A 13,523-nucleotide genomic window follows, 5' to 3' on the forward strand; every position below is an offset into this window, starting at 1 on the left:
CTCACCTAAAGGATTATTAGGAACACCTGTTCAATTTCTCATTAATGCAATTATCTAATCACCCAATCACATGGCAGTTGCTTCAATGCATCCTAAATGCATGGTCCTGGTCAAGACAATCTCCTGAACTCCAAACTGAATGTCAGAATGGGAAAGAAAGGTGATTTAAGCAATTTTGAGCGTGGCATGGTTGTTGGTGCCAGACGGGCCGGTCTGAGTATTTCACAATCTGCTCAATTAATGGGATTTTCACGCACAACCATTTCTAGGGTTTACAAAGAATGGTGTGAAAAGGTAAAAACATCCAATATGCGGCAGTCCTGTGGGCGAGAGAATGGGCCGACTGATTCAAGCTGATAGAAGAGCAACTTTGACTGAAATAACCACTTGTTACAACCGAGGTATGCAGCAAAGCATTTGTGAAGCCACAACACGCACAACCTTGAGGTGGATGGGCTACAACAGCAGAAGACCCCACCGGGTACCACTCATCTCCACTACAAATAGGAAAAAGAGGCTACAATTTGCACAAGCTCACCAAAATTGGACAGTTGAAGACTGGAAGAATGTTGCCTGGTCTGATGAGTCTCGATTTCTGTTGAGACATTCAGATGGTAGAGTCAGAATTTGGCGTAAACAGAATGAGAACATGGATCCATCATGCCTTGTTACCACTGTGCAGGCTGGTGGTGGTGGTGTAATGGTGTGGGGTATGTTTTCTTGGCACACTTTAGGCCCCTTAGTGCATATTGGGCAACATTTAAATGCCACGGCCTACCTGAGCATTGTTTCTGACCATGTCCATCCCTTTATGACCACCATGTACCCATCCTCTGATGGCTACTTCCAGCAGGATAATGCACCATGTCACAAAGCTCGAATCATTTCAAATTGGTTTCTTGAACATGACAATGAGTTCACTGTACTGAAATGGCCCCCACAGTCTCAACCCAATAGAGCATCTTTGGGATGTGGTGGAACGGGAGCTTCGTGCCCTGGATGTGCATCCCACAAATCTCCATCAACTGCAAGATGCTATCCTATCAATATGGGCCAACATTTCTAAAGAATGCTTTCAGCACCTTGTTGAATCAATGCCACGTAGAATTAAGGCAGTTCTGAAGGCGAAAGGAGGTCAAACACAGTATTAGTATGGTGTTCCTAAAAATCCTTTAGGTGAGTGTATTTACCAGTGAACCGCCATTTTGAACATACAAGAGACAAAATCTGCTGCAATTCTTTCAATAAATAATTGAATCTTCTCCCTTGGCTCGACAAGGTATGTTCTTAATATTTAAACCCCTACACATATTAACTCCTAATATCTTACAAGATCAAATGGTTTCTAGGCTGCTATGGAATATTATCATTAGCATTGAATGTAGTGATGTTTCTGCTAGACTTTGCTATTGAATTTGGTTCTGTAATGTGGCGCTATGTGACAAAACCCGGGTAAACTATGTGTCTGCCAAAATGCCTTTCAGGGCATTTCAAAATAAAGTTGATATACACAAGCAAAGATGTATAAATTAATTGACTCAACGCGGTAGCATATATATGGAAAATTAGCCCGCAGGGTCAGGCTGCTGTGCTCATGGTATTCTTCCTATAGAAGTCAGAAGGGCCTAAACACACCCCCATGAAACTGACAGAGGTCAGGGGTCAGTTCTATGGGTGAAGCAGCAGCAGTGTGCGATGACCTATTCACTGATGCTTTGTTAATTTTTTTTTAACATCTGATTTGCATATCTGTTTTTAATGATGCTGTTTGTTTGGTTTTTACTGAGCCTGATTGCACGACAACATTTCCCAACTGGGACAATTAAGTTATTGATTGATTGTGAAACACGATCATTTCACTATTACACCAGACGTATTATGGACATTTGGTGACACATTCCCTCGCTTTTGTTATGAAAAATATAACGTTACGCAAATCCAGATCAGCACTAACCAAGTAGAACTTGACATCATGGATATAACTGGACAGTCGCAATGCAAATGCATTAAATGTATAATATGCCACGTTCCTCGGAAAACTACTGTAGCACCAACAAATCCCTGGCTATGTCCCTCCCAGGGCCGGGGTCTCAGTCCGTAACATGTATGTTCCGCTTTACAACATGAATCAAATGTACAAGCAATCTTCCTCCATTAGCAGAGACTGAATTCAGGTTAATGCTGCATATGTCGGCTTAGTCAGAATTACCTAGCCGAACATTTCTGTAACGCCATCTGCGACGCTTAAGGGATACATGTCGCACGGAGCCCCTAATGTCAGGCCATTATGACGGCGGCTTGAGGATTCGGGCCGTGGCCCGTCCAGGCTCAGCTGTGCCCCTGTCACATCATATCACTTTCCACTAACACCACGTCCTCTTGTCCTTTTGCCTCTCTCGCTCAGAGGCACTCAGTAACCCACCACCCTGTGTGTGTGTGTGTGTTTGACTGAGAGAGTTTGGGAGAATGTGTGTGTGTGTGTGTGTGTGCGTGCGTGTGTGTGTGTGTATCAAGCTGCTCCACTGTCAAATAAAGCTTAGCGTGACAGCATGAGAGAATTAGAAGAACAAGGAGGAAGAAAAGACTGAGACACTGTGGGAAAGAAGAGGTCCGAGTGACTGCACAGACACAGACAACAGCACGTTTGTTTTTCGCTCTTTCGTTTTTGGGCAGAGAAACGGAAATCCACTGAAAATGAGCTCTGTCGGCCCCTCCCCCTGGGCGCCATGACAGCGTCCACCTGCGTGCCTGGGCTCTGGTTACCTCTGTTTGATTAGGAACATTCCAGAGGACAGGCTCTCTTCCCACCCGGGCCCATCTCCCTTTAATTCCCGCTCTCTCCCTCACTCTATCCCTTCATCTCTCTCTCCCTCCATTTTACTCTCTTCCCGTCTCTTTCTCTTACTGTCTTTCAATCTCTCAATCAATCAAATGTATTTATGAAGCCCTTTTTACAACAGCAGTTGTCACAAAGTGCTTTACAATAACACCCGGCCTTAAACCCCAAGGAGCAAACAACAGTAGTGTTGAATTTCAGTGGCTAGGAAAAACTCCCTATGAAGGCCGAATTTTAGGAAGAAACCTAGAGAGGACCCAGGCTCAGAGGGGTGACCAGTCCTCTTCTGGCTGTGCCGGGTGAGATATTAAGAGTCCAATTGGAATAATTAATAAATTTCTCTGGGCTAAATCCAGAGGCTATTTGATTTTAGACTAGGTCAGAAGTATGACCAGGTGGACAAGGACAGGGACAGCAACAGGCCCCCCAAACCAGGTAATCTGCAGGTGTGGACCAGGACCTCATCTCCTCCTAAAATCTAAAACTCGAGGAAACTGAGAAAAGTTAGAAGTGCATTCTTCATATCCCCCAGCACAATAATATAGCAGCGTAACACCTTGGAACTGAGACAGGGGGGTCCGGCGACACTGTGGCCCTACCCGGGGGAGGCCCCAGACAGGGCCCAACAGGCAGGAAATCAATCCACCCACATTGCCAGGCATCAACCAAAGGGACACCCACCAACCGCAACCCCCCTGAATAAGGGCAGAGTATTGCCAGCAGCGTACAGCCCAATTGCACAAGTGCGCAACAGAGAGTCAACAACAAGCCAGTGACTCTTCCCCCAAAAGTCATTGGAGGGAGGGCATCCCAGTGGCGACGAGAGCCCACCTGGCAAGACAGCAAGGGTGGACAGTGTCAAGCTTACTGGTCACCTTCACGCCCCCGGGCCAGGCTACACCTAATTATAAACCGTGCTGTGGACATGTGTTTTTAGTAGACACATAAATAGTAGCTATGTGAAACGATTTATCGGCCTGGTTAACTTTCATGAGTAAAACTTCAAAAGAATTAAGCAAGGGATCTAACATTTAGGAGTCCCATTTTGAGATGCGACGTGATACAGTCATTTTTATTTTTATATGTGACCGAGGTGGAGGAAGGCTTTATCTTAATAAGGTTGTTTTTGTAAGCACTACCTTGTTTAACTTTTCTCAGCCTGGAACGAGTCACAGTGGCAATAGGTAAAGCTGTACTAACTACTCTGGCTATGCTATTGACAGACTCCACTACGCTAGCAGGCCTGCAGCCTGACCTGCACCCTATCTCATGTTAAGGCTATAGGAGTGAGACTCCTGTCAATGTTCCTAGATAAAAGAAGAGCACCACTCCAGCTAGGATGGAGTCTGTCGCTCTTCAGCAGATCAGGCCTGGGCCTATTTCTGGGAGAGTCGCAAAAAGAAAGCCAGCTATCTACAAACTCTACCTCCTGCGACGGGCAGAACTCCGTTTTCAGCCAGCGATTGAGTTGCGCAAGTCTGCTGTAGAGCTCGTCACCACCCCTAGCTGGGAGGGGGCCAGAGACAATTACTCGATGCCGACACATCTTTTACCGGGGGGCAGAGCCACCGACGTAGCCGCAAATATGGGGTTGGTACTAGCGAAGTCTAAAACTGGCAAGTACAGATAGTACAGAGATATTGTTATTCACGTTGGCACCAACGACGTTAGGATGAAACAGTCAGAGGTTACGAAGCAGAACATAGCATCATCGTGTAAACTAGCTGACGCAGTTTTTTCTATTTCTACACTAGCGTAATCCTTACCTGACATTTGCGTCAGAAGCCGAGCCTCTAACTCTGCTATCTTGAACTGAAGACGATAGTTCTCCTCCGTGTTGTTGCTACAACAATTACAGTGAAAAGGCATTGTAATGATACTTAGCGTCGGGTGTTCAGGGGTGAGTAGTTCTGTTAATTATGTCCAAAAAGAGTCCCGGTGTAGTAAAGTTGGGTAAGAGGTCAGCAGATAAAAAATATTGCGTTGGTAAAACTCTTAAAATGGAATTTTGACAAATTAGTTAATATAGAGTAAATTCTAAAAAGTTTGGCAGGTAGCCAGGTAGGTAACAGCAGGCAGCGTACAGCACGTCAACAATCTCAATTCAAAGCTTCATTGGCATGAATGAATGGTTAATAATACATGCATTACTTCCATATTACTCATAATGCAAGAATAAAAAAGGTATATTGACAAAGAAAAAAAATAAAGGAGCAACAAATGACAAATGGAATCTACAGGGCTCAAATGTGTGTGTGACATGATGGGAGGCTGGGAGCTATTGTCTCTCTTATATAATAACAGGCCAAGACATAATCTGCTTCAAGGTCTCCTGTCTTCTTTATGTTTTCTCCCACCTAAAAAAACAGACAGATCAAGAAATCCTGCAATTCTTCAAATATCACGAGATGCATTCTTCTTATTGATCAGTAGTGTATGAACTGTTGTTTTCCTTAAATATATTTTTTTCTAATTCACCTGAACCACAGTGTTTACTCAGTCTTTTCTCTGTGACCATCTATTTTTTATGGCATCCCGCTTCTTTCCAGGCATGATCACTGAGTCTGTACATTGTAAATGTCTTCAATAGCATTCATACTGTAATTGGTTAGAGGTGACCCAGATGCTGAGGACTTGTTTTGTATACCACCCCTTTCATTACAGTAGAAACAGCTTCTATTATGGCAATCTCTGACAGAATGTACTGTTAGATAGAGCATCTCTGAATGAATGTACTAGTAGATAGAGCATCTCTGACTGAATGTACTGGTAGATAGAGCATCTCTGACTGAATGTATCGGTAGATAAAGCATCTCTGACTGAATGTACTGGTAGATAGAGCATCTCTGAATGAATGTACTAGTAGATAGAGCATCTCTGATTGAATGTACTGGTAGATAGAGCATCTCTGACTGAATGCATCAGTAGATAGAGCATCTCTGACTGAATGTACCGGTAGATAGAGTATCTCTGACTGAATGTACTGGTAGATAGAGTATCTCTGACTGAATGTACCAGTAGATAGAGCCTCTCCGACTGAATGTACAGGTAGATAGAGCATCTCTGACAGAATGTACCGGTAGATAGAGTATCTCTGACTGAATATACTGGTAGATAGAGCAGCAGAAGCACATTCAGCAGTCATCAGGCATGTGAGGACAAGGAAACAGTAGTGACGGTCAACCGAAAGAACCCTGACCACCAGCACTGATAGGAGCAGTGGGAGAAGAGGCAGACGTGTCTGGTGTTATGGACTGAGTGGTGTCAGGTGTTAAGTGGTGACCACTGACCAGACCGGGTCAGGTCAGACTGCTTCTCTGCCGTGTCTGTGTGAGGACTACAGAGGATACTGGCCTTTCTTAATGGATGGAAAATAGAGCTGGTTCCAAGGCCACTCCTTATTCACACGCGCACCTCCTCAACCTTTCTCCAGGATCTTCCACTCATTCCCCAGTCCTTCACCCTCAGCTAACTATCCCCCATCAATTCTCTCCCCAGTATCTTCCACTCATCCCCTAGTCCTTCATCCTCAGCTAACTATCCCCCATCAATTCTCTCCCCAGTATCTTCCACTCATCCCCTAGTCCTTCATCCTCAGCTAACTATCCCCCATCAATTCTTTCCCCAGCATCTTCCACTCATCCCCCAGTCTTTCACCTTCAGCTAACTATCCCCCATCCATTGTTTCCCCATCACTTCCTATGTAGCTAACTGGATGAGGGAGCAACTGCCATGTTAAATTCCAGGCAGACTGAGGCAGACAGGCCAACAAAGTGTTGAACAGCAAAGCTAGTCATGCAGAGAGATAACAGAGTGGACCAGAGAGATAACAGAGTAGACCATAGAGATAGCAGAGTAGACTAGAGAGATAACAGAGTGGACCAGAGAGATAACAGAGTTGACCATAGAGATAACAGAGTGGACCAAAGAGATAACAGAGTAGACCAGAGAGATAACAGAGTGGACCAGAGAGATAACAGAGTTGACCATAGAGATAACAGAGTGGACCAAAGAGATAACAGAGTGGACCAAAGAGATAACAGAGTAGACCAGAGAGATAACAGAGTAGACTAGAGAGATAACAGAGTGGACCAGAGAGATAACAGAGTGGACCAGAGAGATAACAGAGTTGACCATAGAGATAACAGAGTTGACCATAGAGATAACAGAGTTGACCATAGAGATAACAGAGTGGACCAAAGAGATAACAGAGTAGACCAGAGAGATAACAGAGTGGACCAGAGAGATAACAGAGTAGACCAGAGAGATAACAGAGTAGACCAGAGAGATAACCAAGTGGACCAGAGAGATAACAGAGTAGACCATAGAGATAACAGAGTGGACCAGAGAGATAACAGTAGACCAGGAAGATAACAGAGTGGGCCAGAGAGACAACAGAGTGGACCAGAAAGATAACAGTAGACCAGAGAGATAACATGTATCTTCAAAATTATGTTTTATTTCTTTGCTATGTTTCACTTTCAGGATAAGAAACATTGATTTTGCCCCGCAAAATCAATTTGAAAAATAGTGAATTTCTACTTGAAATTATAATGAATACACAAACAGTATGAACATAGGTCTACATAGTTTTGTTTTCTATTTTGGTAATTATGAAGTTGATTGAGTAAACCACCCCAAAAGATCCTAGCAAGACCACCACAAAGCTCCAGGCTATGTGGTGAGAGAAATCCAAAACGATCACATTTGATCGATCGCATTTGAAGAAGCAGAGCACCCTGGTCTCAAACACTGTTACAACTGCACCATAATGGAGCCCGGGACCTGTGACCGTGCCAATGGACCCACGGGAACAATGAGAGCCGTAGCGCCCTGCCTACCCTTGTGCTGACCCCGACTGACCACAGACGGTCCACCGCTGCTCTCAAAAACAAGTCAGGCTAACGCAGGAAGTCAGGCAGAGGATTCATTCTCTGTCATCCACGCAGAAGGGAGCACCCGAGGGCTGACGTGTGTGAAAATGCACCTCTGAGCTCCAGGCGTCCCCGATGAGAATATCGAGACGAAAGCTGCTTAGACACAGATGAACATGTTAAGCAACAACTCTTCACACACAAGGGTGTTAAAGACTTAATCCTATATCATGAATAGATATGAGATGTGAGATAAGCTTCTTATTTCAGAAAAAGATAAGTGCAGGAGAATCGACAACCGGATGCAGGAAACCTCAGAGCGGCAGAGGCTGGGGGAAATTCTGCGATGTCTTCAACGTTAAGCTAAATGTTTCTCCACCACACACACTGCCAACACTGACACAGCAGCTGGTTTGGCTTGGCCAATAGAAGGGTTATTATGTGGATCGGAACCGAGCATGGTGGCGCTTCAGCAGCCCAGAATCTCATTACACAGGACATTGAGAGAGAGAGAGATAGAAATACAGAGATTAAGAGAGAAAGAGAGAAATCTGATGGGAGGGAGGGCATGGTACACTCACAGCAGAGACTGGACCCCTGCCTCAACAACGGCAGAACCGACCAATAGGGGACAGCTGGTGCCACAGTCCCTGGATATCAGCCAATGGGAGTGTGTGGGCGAGAGCAGTTGGGCACTTGGGCGTGTGTGTATGACGAGCTGTCGCAGCAGGACGTGTGTTTCCCATGTGTGATATTCTCCACGGATCTGTCAGGAGGAAGGGTGTCAGGGTCAAGATGGAGACCAACACCACGGACCCCACAGGAAGAGAATACAGTCCACGTAAAGCCTGATAAACCTCTGGCACCCAAAGATGAGGCCTACTTCACATTTTTCCAAGACCACTCCCGAGGGAGAGGTGTTACCAGAAGGATCACAAGACCATCTATCACATCCACTAAAAGACAGGGCTAAAACTAACGAGTGAGGAACGCTCTGTCATGAGAGGGAGATGATTATGCAGGCGTTCCCTGACTCTAGCTTCATCCCGTTAATCACCAAGGTCTTTTTCCCCTGTGGGGAACAAGACAATCCTGGTGATTCTGGCAAGCAAGAACGAGGAATCGGAGCGGCCGTCCGAATGCAACCCATTCCATTCATGTAGAGAGCAGTGAAAAGTGATGCATCGATGTCGAATAAGGTTCAGTTTAGGAAACAGACAAACAGTAGAGCAAGCTGATGCTATGTGTGAAGTACACCCTCCATTATGAAGGAACAACAATCCTCATCCATATTAATACGAGTGCAGGGATAAGGCGACAGTGTACATCACCAGCCCTCAGAGGGGACGAGAAGTGACAATGAAACAGTGAGAAGAGGGGTGGCTTCTGTTCATAGATATCAATATGTCAAACACTGTGTCTATGATTCATTTATTAAATTCACAATTTGAGAGCTAGTGTTCGATTTGTTCTCTTTTTGCAGATGATTAATTCATTAACTCCTGGATTCACGTGTTCCCTGAAGACAGTAACCCAGCCCCACATATACAGTCACATGTGGCTCTTAGCTTGTCACACACGGAGGTCCCACCCAGCAGAGGAAACCACTCAACACACTCATCAACACCAAAGACGGACACAGAGGAGCAGCACTAATTTACCATGCACAGAACACACACACACACGCACACTGCAAATACAGCACATACTGTATCTACACAGCACAGACAGACGTGCAACGTGGAGACAGCCCACAACCACACACAGCCACCCAAACTGCAGAGTGGGAGTGGCTGTCCTGTTTGTTCTGGAGAAAGGAGCTCCCTCAGCCATCCTCAAACCGCGCCTCTTTTCTAAGCACTGCAGCAGCAGCCTCTTTCTCTACACACAAACACACACACACACACACACACAGTATCCCACATTTCCAACCCCATTCTATCCTACTGGGGGTCTGCATAAACACCTCTATGTCAAACTAAACCTCTCCTCTCCAAAAGCCCAGCAGAAATTTTGCATCAACCATCAAGTGCATCATTTATGTAATAAAACTGTGAAAATTGCTCTGTGGATTAAAGGCATTAGACAGAACAGGCTGTACCCCCCCCCCCCCCCTTAGAGAGCAATCAGGACTGGATTTCGTGACTGAATGAGCTTGATTTGGGGAGCGTTTCGTTTGGGAATTACAGGTATGCTGACGGTTATACTTGAGTTATTCTTATCCTTTAGACAGCAAGGGGACCTCTCCAGCAGAAAGAGAGTGAGAGAAAAAGAATGGTAGGAAAAGAGAGAAAGATCGAAAGCCAGAGAAAGAGAGTGAGAAACGAAGACATGCATAAGTCAGTTGTGCTCCTTTAACAGACAGGCTTGCCTAATAGTCTGTTAACTGTAACCTGGAATTGTGTAAATAACATCCTCTGTATAAAAATAGGCCAATTGTTAAGATAAACACTAGGCTACACTGAAAAGAAAATGCTCACACATCTGGGATACCGAAATGAAACGAAAAAAGGAAGAATGCCATCCAAGGAGCAATGACTGGTGTTTTCTCCTTCGTCAGTTTGGGGTAAAGGGGAAGCCTACATAGCGCATCTGGGAGGATCCAAACTGCAGAACACTGCCGCGCCAAGGAAAGCCCCATTAAAGCCTCTAGGCTACAGCCGAATGGTGAATCCCAGCATCTAATCTGTACATGCAGGAGCAACAAACGGAGGATCCATTTTAAAGGGGAACTACATGAGCTGAGACTTGCACCTGCTTAACACAATGATGGAGACTCAGTATCGGGGTATGACCTTATACCTTCATCATAATTTCAAGGTGACTCATTGTTATTAGGTTATACATTTTACAAGTCAGTTATTTTCCCAAGGGACTTATAGGAGCAGTTAGCATTAAGTGGAATTAATCCATGGAACAGTGAATGGAATATGTCTATGGGTAGCATCCAAAATGAATAATCCACAATTAAACAAAGACAGGACCTATGATCAGTCCAGTTGAAACACACTCTAATGGAGCTGCCATGTCATGCGCGTCCACGAGCCTTGCGCCGTAAAGTATGAAGACACCCATACGTTAGTCAATGCTATCTGTTACGCTGGCGCACACAGATAAATGTAGCTGTTGCTGCCCTACACCTGAACAATACCTCAAAGCAGCTTCTTAATGTGTTCACAAATGTGAATGGAGTGCATGTGAAGCAGCAGTAGGCTATGGTACTTCTATTTGTAGGAATCTATTACCTCTGGGTCCAGCATCGGTGAGTGGAGAGTCTTTAATAATTGAGCTGGCTAGCTGTCTGCACTTTGCAGGCCAAAACAGATTTAGTGTGGCATTTTGATCAGATAGACTGACGCATTCATTTTGTGGACGAAACATGCTTGGCCCTCAAAGGACAACTGCTAATGTTACAGCATCTCTTGCTTTGACTTTACATGCGCCACGCTTGTATTTTTGGTTGCTACTATGTGTAAAAGTTGGTAAAAGGGATGGAACCGTAGGGCCCAGCGGGTGGTGACCAAAATGTGGACTATTTAAATCCAACAGGTCCCACTGACTAGAGCAGGACCTGAGTGAGGACCTGACAACGCAGATCAACAGAAAGCAGTCGTCAGTTATCAATGTCTGTTTTGAATGTGGTTTGATTCAGGTTAATCGTCAGTTATCAATGTCTGTTTTGAATGTGGTTTGATTCAGGTTAATTGTCAGTTATCGATGTCTGTTTGGAATGTGGTTTGATTCAGTTTAATTGTCAGTTATCGATGTCTGTTTGGAATGTGGTTTGATTCAGTTTAATTGTATTTTGTTTGCTCCATTTGTAGTTTTGATTGTTTTTGTTTGTATTTTTGTATGTTCATCATTCAAACTAACATAATTTGTTGGATTCATCATTTCACCTGTCATGCTGAGCATAATCAGAAGAATCAACCCCGTCTGATTGCATGCGAAACTGAGTGAATGTTTTAAGTGTAAAAAACGAATTGACAGGTACATTCTATGATTTACAATGGATCTGATGAAACAACTACTAACCAATTTTAACATTACCTCAATAACAGACGTGCAATCTACACACTTTACACACATTAATGTAGCTGGTATATTACTGAGCATAATATGACTATAGAGATAAGGTAGAACTTGTTTATAGTGTAGTACCTCCAAATGGAATATCAGCTAGCTAAGCCCGTTCACCCAAAAAACATAACTGAATCTTTGTTTCATGCCAAACTGCATGTGCAGGCCAATAAAACGGCATTTCTTGGATATCAAATTGTATTTGAAAAATATTAAAATGTAATTTCACTCAAATCTAGTTTTTCTCTTTGAATTGAAAGTATTAATAACAAATTACAAATGTTTCTCTAGTCCAACTGATTGGTGAAACCCTAGCTTCGTTCGCAATTAAGAAATTGTCTCCAGGTACAAGGTATTATTTATAAAATTCAATTTTCTTCAGTAGTGCTACTCGAATGACTCATAGTTTCTATAGAATTGGCTCAGTGCTGCCACCGTCGTCGCATAAGAAACGGAATATTATTTGAACTTAGGCTATTTGAATGGGACTCCCTTGGAAATGTTTTGTTTGTTGATATGGATCGACACAATTCCCTGGATGGTAAGTACAGTCCAAAGAAATTATTCACATGCCTTTGTTGACAGGAAACGTGTTTTTGCTGAGCCCGGATACCAACAGTTTGAGCAGGTTCTATGTAAAGACGCGCAAGGATGTCGACAAATATCCAATCACTAACAAGTGGACAATTGCTTACATGCAAACGTCTATCCTGTCACATCTTTGCAAGCGTTACCCAAAGTCTAGTAATTTGACAACTCTTTTAAAACCTCTGTTGTACAAGTCTAACCATTCCGTATTGTGCAAGCCTCACAGCCGTGGATTTAACATGCTTGGTGTAGCACCTAAGTTATATAACGGACAAATGTTTTTAACATTATGTAAACTAATATGGTATAGGCAAACGGTAAATGGTTAAGTAGACAATGCGTTTGAAATAATGAACATTGTTTAATCTAAGGACAAGTGGTTTTGATGCCACACAGTGTGACTAAAGAGCGTTTCCTTTCATCTGATCTCCGCATCGTCTTTAGTATTTTAATCACGCAGTTGAAAACTTCTGGGAAATGATGCCACATTGTATATTTATTTAGGATATCTGTGAGAGCCCAATCATCAAAAATAATAACATTTATAATATAATAATACAACATTTATTGTACCTGTATGACCGTAAATATTGGTGACATATAATGATCTCTTGATATCTTGATTAGTCTATATATGTATCACTATATGCTAGACTACTTTGAAATTCCAATGCCATTACATCAACATATCAAAATATGATACCACATGGTTACATTGTAAACATGCATACCGGATAGCCTACCCATCACACTGTCTCTGAGGCCAGACAGAGAAACCCAAACAAACATAAAGCAACTCAGTGTAAAGCACAAAGAGGATTGTTAGTCAGTGTTACAGGCTACGAAATAGTCGATGTTTTAAACCATCTGACATAAAAGTCGAGCACTCAACATTCCATAGTCTACTGAACACTTTTCTGAAAACTTACCTTATATCCTAGTTTAAAGGGTCACTGAAATCACATGTAGTCGTAATGCACATATTGTAATTACCATGAAAACCGCTCCGGTTAATTTTGCTGTTCTTGCCGCGAACACTCACAAACAGTAGGGTACGCTACACGCACAGCCAGTCTCACACTGGAAGCGCGCTTTCGGTGAAAGGAGGCAGGATGTTCAGGAGCGCGCGTGGTACACTCCTCCAC

At 43.6% G+C, this 13,523-nt stretch overlaps 1 protein-coding gene across 3 annotated transcripts in view; it reads right to left on the reverse strand.

The window, feature by feature from the left end:
- The window catches only part of slc8a2b (solute carrier family 8 member 2b), a 93,843-nt gene extending 80,320 nt beyond the window's left edge, over positions 1-13,523 (reverse strand). For 2 of the 3 annotated variants that reach the window (XM_020047072.3, XM_010898539.3), the window contains exon 1: positions 13,308-13,523. The gene's annotated coding sequence lies outside the window, so the exon portion shown is untranslated. The remainder of the gene's footprint in view (positions 1-13,307) is intronic. The other variant, XM_020047070.2, reaches the window with a different exon arrangement.

This window comes from Esox lucius, chromosome 1 (genome assembly GCF_011004845.1).
Source record: "Esox lucius isolate fEsoLuc1 chromosome 1, fEsoLuc1.pri, whole genome shotgun sequence".
NCBI classification, from domain to species: Eukaryota; Metazoa; Chordata; class Actinopteri; order Esociformes; family Esocidae; genus Esox; species Esox lucius.